The 12,514-nt window shown below is 42.1% G+C and overlaps 1 protein-coding gene across 1 annotated transcript in view; it reads right to left on the bottom strand.

The window, feature by feature from the left end:
* Window positions 1–12,514, bottom strand: part of ttc28 (tetratricopeptide repeat domain 28) — a 171,994-nt gene that overhangs the window by 38,794 nt on the left and 120,686 nt on the right. The window lies entirely within an intron of this gene.

Raw genomic sequence — 12,514 nt, 5'->3', positions numbered from 1 at the left:
TAAGTCCAAGTCAAGTGAAAAGTCTGTCTGCATAGCAGTTTAATGGTCATTTGAGACAAGTCTAAGTGAAGTTTTATGCCTGTCAGCAGAGACGTTTAAAAGTATTTTGGGGGCAAGTCCAAGTGAAATCTTAAGTCATTTCAGACAAGTCAAGTCTCATGTTCAGTCTAAAGTCCATCAGCAGAACAATTTTGGTCGCGCCGAGTCTCAAGCCATTTGACACAAGTCCAAGTAAAGTCTGTAGTCCGTCAGCAAAGATTTTAAACCCCTGTGAGGCAAGTCAAATCAAGTCTCAAGACGATTAAGGCAAGTCCAAGTCAAGTCTCAAGTCTGTAGAGCAGTTTTAAAGTCTTTTGGGGCAAGTCCAAGTCAAATTAGAGTAATTCGTAATTTGAGAAAATGTTAAGTGTAAAGCCGGTCAGCAGAACAGTTGAGTAACCCTAAAGATGGAGATTCTACCAGGTCAGATCTCAGTATCGGGAATTATTTAGGGAAAAATGTCCAATATAGGGAACAAGTCCAAGTCCTCATTTTTATGACTTACATGTAAGTCTTACTTGTTTCCAACTCTCAAGTCTGTAGCTGTATTGATGAGTTCATCCAACATTTATGCGAGTAGTAGTAAGCATCAAACAGAGCTTGCTGCACTGCATGTAGGGGAATTTATGAACATGAGGAATTCCCCAAATGATGCACCGAGATATAAATACCAAACAAGCAAAGAAAACGTGTGTATGTGTTTGTGCATGTGGACATATGTGCACACGTGTTTTTGAGAACCCTGAAGAAGATACGATTCAGAGCAGTGAATAATTAAAAAGCTACAGTTGGAAAATTCAACAAATCTAATATCTGCAGCTAGGGATCTTAAATATGCAGAGATCCAGGAGAGCTGTGTATCTGCCCGGGGAAAAGGAACTGGAAAACTTTACGTCCCAGTAGCCTTACCAACTTGTTGTGTGATGATTTACAGAGTTAAGGAGGAAGCTTGGGACACGAGAGGAAGAGGAGAGGAGAGAAGAGAGGAAGACATTAGCTGCAGGAATAGACGACGGTTCAGGTTCGGGATATTTCGATATTTACGGGATGTCCCTCACTCTCCACTCTCTTTGTGTTAGCTTTAAACCTCGGTCGCATCGAGCGACATTAACCAGAACCTCTGAGCAACGTTACACGCTGAACATGGCAAGTTTTAGGGAGGATAAGGATCGTGCAACAAGGCAGGCCTGCTTGGCTCGTTCAGGGAATGATTGTAAAGATTTACAAAGAATACGTTACAGCGTTAACTCTCTAACTGGGACGTTCTGGGACTGATTTCTGGTATTAGCTATGGACAAAATAGAAGGGCAAAATACGTTTAACCAGATAATTATCCAGATAATTTCAATAGCTCACGTTACTGTATTGTGTATTTTTTTTCACACGTTTTCTATAAAATTGTATATAGCACAATAGTGCTATAATTACACTACATAAGTACATAATTAATAATTTAATTATACTGCTTATTGATCCCCAGTGGGGAAATTACAATTTACACTCTGTTTGTTATAAATCACTACACACAGGCCTGAAATACACACAGACATGCTCAGGACCTATTCATGCACAAATGGAGAGATGTCAGAGTGAGTGGGCTGCCAGTGCTGGACTAGTGCCCTGAGCGGTTGGGGGGGTACGGTGCCTTGCACAAGAGCACCTGGCAGTGCCCAGGAGGTGAACTGGCATCTCTCCAGCTACCAATCCACACTCTGTACTTTGGTCCATACTGGGACTTGAACCAGCAACCCTCCGGTTCCCACCCCAAGTCCCTACGGACTGAGCTACTGCCACCCCTAAATAATAAATACACAAATATACAGCACAATATACATTACCTACACAAACGTCTTCTACCTACTCCCCAATACCCATGCATCCTCGCAACCTATCCGTATACATTTCAGTCCCTCCAGAAAAACACGATTATGCGATCGCATAATTCAATGCATAATAAGCCAAAGTCTGCATTTTTTCAATTACGTTGCACTTTCACCGCATAAATTGCCGATTTCCGCGCAAAATATGCGGGGCTTGCATGATTTCATAATCCCCGCATTTACATTGCAAAAAAAGTCCCATAATATATCTTAGCCGAAAGTTGAAAAATGTTGCGTTTACTTCACACAAGAGCAGCCATTTTCCCCTGTTGCCATGGGAACATTATGAAGTGACGTAATTATGTGACCATCATCGACAAGCAGGGTGTTGGGGGAATCAATTTTTTTTTCTCTTTTTCATCAAACCGCAGTTTTTGCAAGATCCCCGCAATTTCATGCATAAAATTGCGTAAATATCATATAGCATATTCCATCGCGCATCAAGGATTTTTGCCCGCAACAATCACAAAAACATCTGCATTTTTCTGGAAGGACTGACATTTGAGCCTACATTTTGCCGCCAACAAACAAAAAGACAAGGTAGAGTATATCCTACACACAGGCAAAATGATGCATAAAGAAGCATAAGAAAAAAAATTAAATATATATATATATATAAAATGAAAAAGTGAAATAAAAAAATTAATAATTAAATACAGGCAAGTCATTTAGTTATCCTCAAGGTAGCACTAAACCTCTTCCCAGTCTGCTGCAGAAACCTCATCAAAATAGTCCATGAAAGACCCCCAGGTAGAATCGAATTCTCCCACGTTTCCTCTGGGTGAGTATTTCATCTTTTCTAACTTCAAATGATACATGACGTCTTTAAGCCACCTGGTGTGGGATGGAGATTTTGGGCCTTTCCAATTCAGCAGGATAAGGCGTCGGGCTAGTAAAGTTGTAAATGTCCCCCCTGTGTGAGATTTTCCTGACCACCGGGAGTGGGAGTCAACAGGCTTGGTCCCACATCACGCCGTGACTGGATGGATTTCAATAGCAATGCCTAAAGCGTCCCTAAGTGATGTAAATACCGCCTCCCAGAATGTTTGTAAGCGAGGGCAGGCCCAGTACATGTGTATTAAGCTAGCTGGAGCACTTTGACATTTTTCGCATGATGGATCTGGAGAGGGGAACAGTTTTGCCAGTTTCACCCTGGAGAAATGCAACCTGGGAACAATTTTAGATTGTAGCAAGCCGTGTCTGGAGCATGGTGAAGAAACGTGCACCAGCCTCAGAATTTTGCTCCATTCATCCTCTGAAAAACTGAAGCCCAGGTCCTCTTCCCAAAATGCTCTTATGTTAGCTACTGTCTGTGGGTTTATGCCGCTTATGAAGCTGTAAATGAGGGAGATGGTGCCTCTATGTGGCATTGCAATGGCCAGTAATTCATCCAGTGGTGTTGAGGTTGACAAATGGGGGAAAAGCCTGATAATTACAGTATGTTGAACAAAATGTCTTATCTGAAGATAGCGGAAATGGTCAGAGGTCTTGAGGTTAAATTTTTCTGAGAGCTGATTATAAGAGGCAAATGCCCCATCTATGTAAAGGTCTTGTATGTAGCAGATGCCATTTGAATGCCAAGCTCGGAAAGCTAAGTCTAGCTTTGAGGGTGTAAACAAGTGATTACGCAGTAGTGGTCAGTTAACGTCATTTAATATTGTATGTGGCGTTTTCTTTTGCGGGGTGCAAACAAGTTCCTAACCGAGACTCTTTTGCCGAGCCACCATTGCTACGTCCGGAGCTTAGCGCTGCCCATGACGATTGTGATTGGTTTAAAGAAATGCAAACAACCTCTGACCATTTTCTCTCCTATCCAGGAGCGTATGCTCCTGTTGCCCGACCTTCCTCCGCAGCGCTTTGGAATTAAGTCTGGCAATGGAAGTTTAGTTGAACACGGGGGTTTTCAGAAGGCAACTAAATACTGGGAAATACAGCTGTTGTTGCTGCGCAACCACACAAGACTCTTAAATGCACATATCTTAAACCTGTGTGTGTTTGGGGTTAACTGCGACCTTCATCTTCCCTCTTCAAGTTATTGTGGTTTACATGCCCGCTGATAACTTGATTATAACCAGATTGAGGCAAAACTGTGATTATTGCAACACTCGTGTAAACACCTTAACTCGGTTATCGCAGTCTAATTGAGGTCCAAATCAGAGCAAAACGTTATTAGATTAACAGGATTGGATTACACATCTACCGTTCAAAAATACTATTGCAAGTGCAGTGTTCAACTTTTCAGTCTGATTTCTGCTTTTGAGATGTACAGAAAAGTCCCGACAGGGAAACTGCACCAAAAGCAGCGTTACATACAAAAAATATCAATGTTCTAGCTAGCAAGAAAAGAAGTCAACTTGACTGCTTTTTATATGCTGTTATGTCCTGCATCTTGACATTAAGCCAATAGATCATGCTAGCAGGGCACAGTTTACAATCATAACTACGCCTGTAACAATTATTACATAATTGTCAATATGTTTTACATAATCACGGTTTCTTTGGTTAACCGCAATTAATTGCTAACATTAGCTAAGGTCCTAAGGTATGACTGTTGATGGTTATTGTGGATTTTGATTGGATATGCCAAATTGTAATTATATAAGTGCTTGTTGGTCAGACCGTTGAGCTAAAGCTATGCTAGTTGTTGGCACTTGATCCTATACACGGTCAGAGCAACAAAAAAATGACAAGGAGGGGATACAGTTAGAATTTTTTTCATAGTTCATAGGCTGTGTACTTGTGTTACTACATTATCTGGGTCACATGACAGTGTCACACTTTAGGCAACCCGGTCTCACGGCAGTTTGTGAAATGGTCACGTTATTTTGATCTATTGATTCGTGTACAGGGAAACGACTTTCTACTTTATTTCGTGATGGTCACCACGAAATTGTAACGTTACTATTTCACCAACTGCCATGCGACTGGGCTGCAGCTGGGCATAACAACGGCGAAATTAAACGCTGCACGCCAGCGACAACAACGGCGACAACAACGGCGACAACAATGGGATGGTTGTGGTTAGGAGAAAAAGAACGCGGAAAGGAACTACCACACGCGGGACGCGATCCCAGGTCTCCGGGATGAAAGTCCTGTATTGTTTGACCCACCCACCACCCCGACCAACCTCCTTACGCGGATTTTCGGATTTTCAACACTACTCGCTACCATAACTGGGCTGTTATCACGTTATATACTTCCCAGAGAGAAAGAGAGAGAGAGAGAGAGAGAGAGAGACAGAGAGAGAGAGAGAGAGAGAGAGAGAAAGAGAGAGAGAGAGACTGAACTAGGCTTTAGCATCTGTGTTTACGGCGCCTGCAATATCTTTGTTTACCTTAAAGGTTCAGCTAAATGTAACGCCTCCAGCATGAGTTTAAATAGACCTTCAGGAGGACCGGAACTTCAGAGAGTTGGGACAGCATGGCTCAATAACACATACTGGTTATACTGTACTGCCTGCTTAATTGTCTCCTCAATTAAGTGTTCAATAAATACTTGTGTGTAAGTCATAAGTCTCCCAAACCTTCTTCACGTATGTGAAATGAGTTGTGCTGCTCCTGAGTTTTTCCTTAACAACTAAATGCAACATTTGGGCCAGATCAGTACGCACTACTAGTAGGCAGTTGTTGCTTTTGTGTTTTAGTGTAGAGCTAGTTTGCTCTAGTATCATAGCACAGTATTATAAAAAGGAATCCATATTTGAATTTGCTGTAACATAACCCCGTTTGGATGATTACTACAGAAAAAATCTACCTGAACAGCAACACAGAGGTCAGGATATTGACAGCCTGGTCTAAATTTGCCATATGAAGAAATCTTAAAACCACAGAACTGTAAATCAGATGCATGTTATTTCTACAGCAAAGGCACAAAGGAGGACTGATGAGAGGGGGGGTGGAGGTGGTGGTTTGGAGAGGGGAAACAGGGAGATGGGGGGTGTCGAGACACCAGATGGAAAAGGTTACACATGCCGTTCATGTCAAACTGTGTGAAGAGAGAGAGAGAGAGGACAGACACTGTGGTCTGATTCTCAGTGTAAACTGAGAGACATTTCCAGCTCTGTTGTGCTATTTAGGATAAGCCTGGTGATGTTCTATCATTATTTTGAATAAATACCGTAAAAAAATAGTCCCCCAACAAATGCACTATTTCCTCCTGTTTGATTAAAACTACCAGTACCAGCTGTTTTAGGAAATTACTGGACTGTTGTTGTTTTTTATCTCAAAATTAAACGATATATGTGTTTTTAAAGACTTACAGTGTTCAGTAGGAACCAATGGGCTTTGAGCTGAGAGCCACAGACAGGGAGTGAGAAGTCTTAAGATGTGGCACAGCAAAATATTCTTCTATAAAACATCAGAGCAGCCATTCTGATACAAGAGCGTTATGCATGCTATTGTTATTTATAGCATATATAGTTGCATTCATTTAAAATTAAACACAAATATATCTGAAGATGATTTAGTTTAAAGCACTCAAACTGGGCAATTTACAGAACACTTCATAATAAAGGCACACATGGGGAAAAAAAAAGGATAAACACAAGGAAATAATAAAACTGAATTTAAAACGCCGCCTGAACAAAAGAATAATAAAACGGAGAGCACAAAAGCAATTAATCAAAATGAATAATCATGCATCTTTAATTGGCATATTAAAGATGGGTGTTCAACTGCAAAAAAAATGTAATTCACGCTCTGAGAAACTGGCTAACAACCTAAAAGAATAATGATGCATAATTGATTCTGTTCTGTTTTGACTTGACCTGAAGTATGCATGAGGTGCACACATTCTCACAGCATGTTCTGCATTTTATAAATACAGATTCATATGATATACACATGGTGTATGCATGGCTTTTGTGGGAACGCATGCATCTTGCTTCTGACGTCGAAGCTGGTTGAGTTGATAGCAAGAAGCAGAACATGATAAAACAAGGCTGTCCTACCCCCTGAAATCCCCAGAGGTTGTTCTTTCAAGCAGCAATTACGACCTATATTTACGTTTATAGTGACAGCGTCCTTTAGTGGCCGTAGTAGTTATTAGGGGGGGTGGTCTTTCCCAGACCTTTCTCCACAATGCTGCAGAGGAGGGTCTGGCTAGTCCACACAGTATTATGGGATGGGAGAAAAACATGCTCTGGTTTATTGGCATTTCTTTAAAAGGTCCCATGACATGGTGCTCTTTGGATGCTTTTATATAGACCTTAGTGGTCCCCTAATACTGTATCTGAAGTCTCTTTTACATAGGCCTTAGTGGTCCCCTAATACTGTATCTGAAGTCTCTTTTATATAGGCCTTAGTGGTCCCCTAATACTGTATCTGAAGTCTCTTTTATATAGACCTTAGTGGTCCCCTAATACTGTATCTGAAGTCTCTTTTATATAGACCTTAGTGGTCCCCTAATACTGTATAGTCTCTTTTATATAGACCTTAGTGGTCCCCTAATACTGTATAGTCTCTTTTATATAGGCCTTAGTGGTCCCCTAATAATGTATCTAAAGTCTCTTTTATATAGACCTTAGTGGTCCCCTAATACTGTATAGTCTCTTTTATATAGACCTTAGTGGTCCCCTAATACTGTATAGTCTCTTTTATATAGGCCTTAGTGGTCCCCTAATACTGTATAGTCTCTTTTATATAGACCTTAGTGGTCCCCTAATACTGTATAGTCTCTTTTATATAGGCCTTAGTGGTCCCCTAATACTGTATCTAAAGTCTCTTTTATATAGACCTTAGTGGTCCCTTAATAATGTATCTGAAGTCTCTTTTATATAGACCTTAGTGGTCCCCTAATACTGTATCTGAAGTCTCTTTTATATAGACCTTAGTGGTCCCCTAATACTGTATCTGAAGTCTCTTTTATATAGGCCTTAGTGGTCCCCTAATACTGTATCTGAAGTCTCTTTTATATAGACCTTAGTGGTCCCCTAATACTGTATCTGAAGTCTCTTTTATATAGGCCTTATTGGTCCCCTTATACTGTATCTGAAGTCTCTTTTATATAGGCCTTAGTGGTCCCCTAATACTGTATCTGAAGTCTCTTTTATATAGACCTTAGTGGTCCCCTAATACTGTATCTGAAGTCTCTTTTATATAGGCCTTATTGGTCCCCTAATACTGTATCTGAAGTCTCTTTTATATAGACCTTAGTGGTCCCCTAATACTGTATCTGAAGTCTCTTTTATATAGACCTTAGTGGTCCCCTAATACTGTATCTGAAGTCTCTTTCATATAGACCTTAGTGGTCCCCTAATGCTGTATCTGAAGTCTCTTTTATATATACCTTAGTGGTCCCCTAATACTGTATCTGAAGTCTCTTTTATATAGACCTTAGTGGTCCCCTAATACTGTATCTGAAGTCTCTTTTATATAGACCTTAGTGGTCCCCTAATACTGTATCTGAAGTCTCTTTTATATAGACCTTAGTGGTCCCCTAATACAATACAATGAGCTTTCCTTAGGATGAGCCATTTCTGTGTCTGTAGCTATTGAGGAAGAGAGAGGGGGAGGCAAGGTGGAGGGTGGGGGTGTGGTCTTGATCAACTGCCACTTTGCTTGTTTGAAAGCCATGATGTCTCTCTCTCTCTATCAGGGCTGGGCGATAAAACGATAACGATATGTCTCGCGATAGACACGTAATCAATATCAATAGAAAATGCGGTCGATAAAATGTTCGATAATTTGTTTTTCTTCATCAGAAGAAACCAGAGGTTGTGAAGCAAGTTTGGTTGCATGAACAAAGGCACTCGCTCTCTGGTAACCTAGCAACGTAGGGAGTGACACTCTAACAGCCAATCATGTAACAGTATTAAGTTTGGTTGCGCCACATTGCTGTCTCGTGTTCTTCAATAACAGAACCGGCGTGGAATGATAAGTGGAAAGTGAGTGCCGCAGCGAGCGATGAAATCGTTGATAAAACAAAGTCAGTATGGCAGTTTTGGGGATTTCATAAGTCTGACAGTAGTCAGACCAATGTCGTCAGACCGTCATCCCCACCAACACTGGTAATACCATAAACTTGTTTTACCACTTAAGCCGCGCTCACACTTTGGAGCACAGTCGTATTCGCCATCAACGTTCAACAACATCTGCAGCTGCTACACGGCACAGGCAGCAGACCAGCATGGAGAGGTACTCTGCATCAGTGCCTTACTAAACACTACAAGCAGCAGACCAGCATGGAGAGGTACTCTGCATCAGCACCTTACTAAACACTACAAGCAGCAGACCACCATGGAGAGGTACTCTGCATCAGCACCTTACTAAACACTACAAGCAGCAGACCACCATGGAGAGGTACTCTGCATCAGCGCCTTACTAAACGCTACAAGCAGCGGACCACCATGGAGAGGTACTCTGCATCAGCACCTTACTAAACACTACAAGCAGCAGACCACCATGGAGAGGTACTCTGCATCAGCGCCTTACTAAACACTACAAGCAGCAGACCACCATGGAGAGGTACTCTGCATCAGCACCTTACTAAACACTACAAGCAGCAGACCACCATGGAGAGGTACTCTGCATCAGCGCCTTACTAAACGCTACAAGCAGCAGAGCACCATGGAGAGGTACTCTGCATCAGCGCCTTACTAAACACTACAAGCAGCAGACCACCATGGAGAGGTACTCTGCATCAGCACCTTACTAAACACTACAAGCAGCAGACCACCATGGAGAGGTACTCTGCATCAGCACCTTACTAAACACTACAAGCAGCAGACCACCATGGAGAGGTACTCTGCATCAGCGCCTTACTAAACACTACAAAGAAATAACGAAGGCAGACATGCTGAACACTGTCCAGAAGCCAGGTTACCAACCTAGCACTAAACCTGCAGAAAATAGTTTTTCTCAGGTTTCTTATATTTAACATTTTGCACTATTTTATTACACTTTATTAAGCATTTCTTACTTATTCTTTAAGTTTGCACCTTAATGTCTCAAGAGACAATTGTTAAGTGTTCATTGTGATTTTAGACCTATGTTTACATTTTAATTATTTGAGTGTTTTCCATGGTTGTGTTGACATTTCTGCTTTTATAACTGAGGGGATTATAATCAGAGCAGGGTTAAGTTTAAAATAAAAATGTTTAAATTTAATATATTTTTATCCTGGTCCTTATTTAAAGTAGGTCATACAAAATATCAATAATTATCAATATTGACCGATATGAAACACTTTTATCGCGATACAGTTTTCAGCTATATTGCCCAGCCCTACTATCTATCATGGGTGGGCCAAATTCTCTGGGCGGGCAAAGCAGAGAAAGGGGAGGTAACCTTGCTCCTTATGACCTCATAAGGAGAAGATTCCTGATTGGTCCATCTGAGCTTTCATTTTCTCAAAGGCAGCGCAGGATACCCAGAGCTCAGTTTACACCTATCACCATTTCTAGCCACTGGGGGGACCATATGCAGGCTGGGGGGAACTCATATTAATGTTAAAAAAAAAACTCATAAAGTGAAATTTTCATGCCATGGGACCTTTAAAACAATCACAATGCAACGTCATAGATAGAGAGATGGGGGTAAAGCAGGAAATAAGAGGAAAGGCGATGAGAAGACAAGTGATAAGACAAGGGAGGAAAGGAGAGGAGAGAAGGAAACAAGGAGGAGAGGAAAGGCAAGAAGAGAAGGAAACATGGGATAAAAGAAGAACGAACACAAACAAGTGAGGAAAGAAAATTAGGAGGAAACAAGGAAGGAAATAAAAGAAGAGGAGAAGACGGATAAGAGGAAAGGAGAGGAGGAAACATGGAAGGAGAGCAGAGAAACGTTTTGTCGGGGCTGTGCGTGGCCCAGGGTTCAACATCCCCCTTCAAAAATACACAGAAATGTGTTTTTGATTTTTTTACTTTACGAATGTCGCGATCAGCGTCCCGTGCGTAGCCTTCAGTACGTGAAGTTACGTCTTATTTTAAAAGGAACGCCTCGACTTATTGGGAGTTTAGCTTATTCACCGTAACCCCCAGAGTTAGATAAGTCCATACATACCCTTCTCATCTCCGTGCGTGCTGTAAAGCTGTCTGACGGCTCCAGCGGCATCAGGCCAGAACATGCAGGTGAATGGTTCCAGTAATCCTACTGCTCCGAATTGTGACAAAATAACGCCAACATGTTCCTATTTACATGTTGTGATTTGTAGAGTCACTGTGTACAAGGTCACATGAGACACAGCCATCTTCTAACCGTATACATACCGGGAACTATATTCTCAGAAGGCGAAGCTCTGCTACTTGGGAGGAGTGATATGCTTCGCAGCAAGCCTGTCTGAGAATATAGTTCCCGGTTTGTTTACTGTTAGAAGACGGCTGTGTCTCATGTTACGTTGTTTTTTGTACACGCTGGGATTCTAAAAATCACAACACGTAAATAGGAACATGTTGGGGTTATCTTGTCACTTTTGTCACAATTCGGAGCAGTAGGCTAGTTGGAACCAGTTACCTGAATGTTCTGTGCTGGCCTGATGCGGCTGGAGCCGTCAGACAGCACGCACAGAGATGAGAAGGGTATGTATGGACTTGTCTAACTCTTGAGGTTACGGTGAATAAGCTAAATTCCCCAATAAATCGGCATGTTCCTTTAACCCAAACTGCGACCGTTTTCATTACGTTAAAAACATGTTTAAAATCCCGTCCGTTACGTTCAAAACCGCGACCGACGTTCTCCGCTTTAGATATGAGGTTTTATTTCCTCTACCGCTGGGGGGGGGGTTCATTTATCAAACAAATGACCCATATCGTCGTACGGTTTTGGAGGACTTGTTGGATCAAACTATTTAAGAGAAAAGTGCAATGATGCCACACTAACACACCATGGTTTTGACTCACATAAGCCCTGTCAGGAATATGTAGGAAGGAGAAGAGAAGGAGACTGCTGATAAGGAGAGGGAGGCCCCCGTTCATCGGGGTCTCGCGCTAAGAGGATTACAGAGAAGCCTTGCAGAGTTGGCTGGACTCGCTGGTTACAGTTCCACCCCTGCTCTTAAACTCTGCTAACGCACAAGCGTGAGCTACTGCGAGGCGTTGAGAGTGCCAGCTCAGATACTCTGCAGGACGGTGGGATTCCCCCGGCGTGGAGGGAGGGCACGGTGTGAAGAGAGCAGAGACGTGAGGATTAGAGGAATGGAAAAGGAGGGGAGATCTGATGACAGGGTGTGAGATTAGAGGAGGAGGGGGAAAAAAAAAGACCCCTGTCATCAGCGGACTGAAGTGGGTGTGGCCAACCAGAGACACAGGCATCTCTTTGCCTTCATGTGCCTCCTCAGTTTCTGCTAACTTTCTTTAAAGTTACAATCTCAAAGATCTCTTTGGAGGAGGAGGAGGAGGAGGAGGAGAGGAGATGAAAAGACAAGTGATAAGACAAGGGAGGAGAGGAGAGAAGGAAACACAGGGGAGAGGAGAGGCAAGAAGAGAAAGAAACATGGGGAAAAAAGAATGAACAGAAACAAGCGAGGAAAGAAGATTAGGAGGAAACAAGGAAATGAAAGAAGAGGAGAAGACAGATAAGGAAACATGGAAGGAGAGCAGAGAAGAGCAGCAAACAACAAAAAAAGAGGAGAAGAGGACACAAGAAAGGAAACAAGAGGAG

The sequence above is a fragment of the Perca flavescens genome, chromosome 16 (genome assembly GCF_004354835.1).
Source record: "Perca flavescens isolate YP-PL-M2 chromosome 16, PFLA_1.0, whole genome shotgun sequence".
NCBI lineage: Eukaryota > Metazoa > Chordata > Actinopteri > Perciformes > Percidae > Perca > Perca flavescens.
This window is presented reverse-complemented; position numbering and strand designations above follow the sequence as displayed.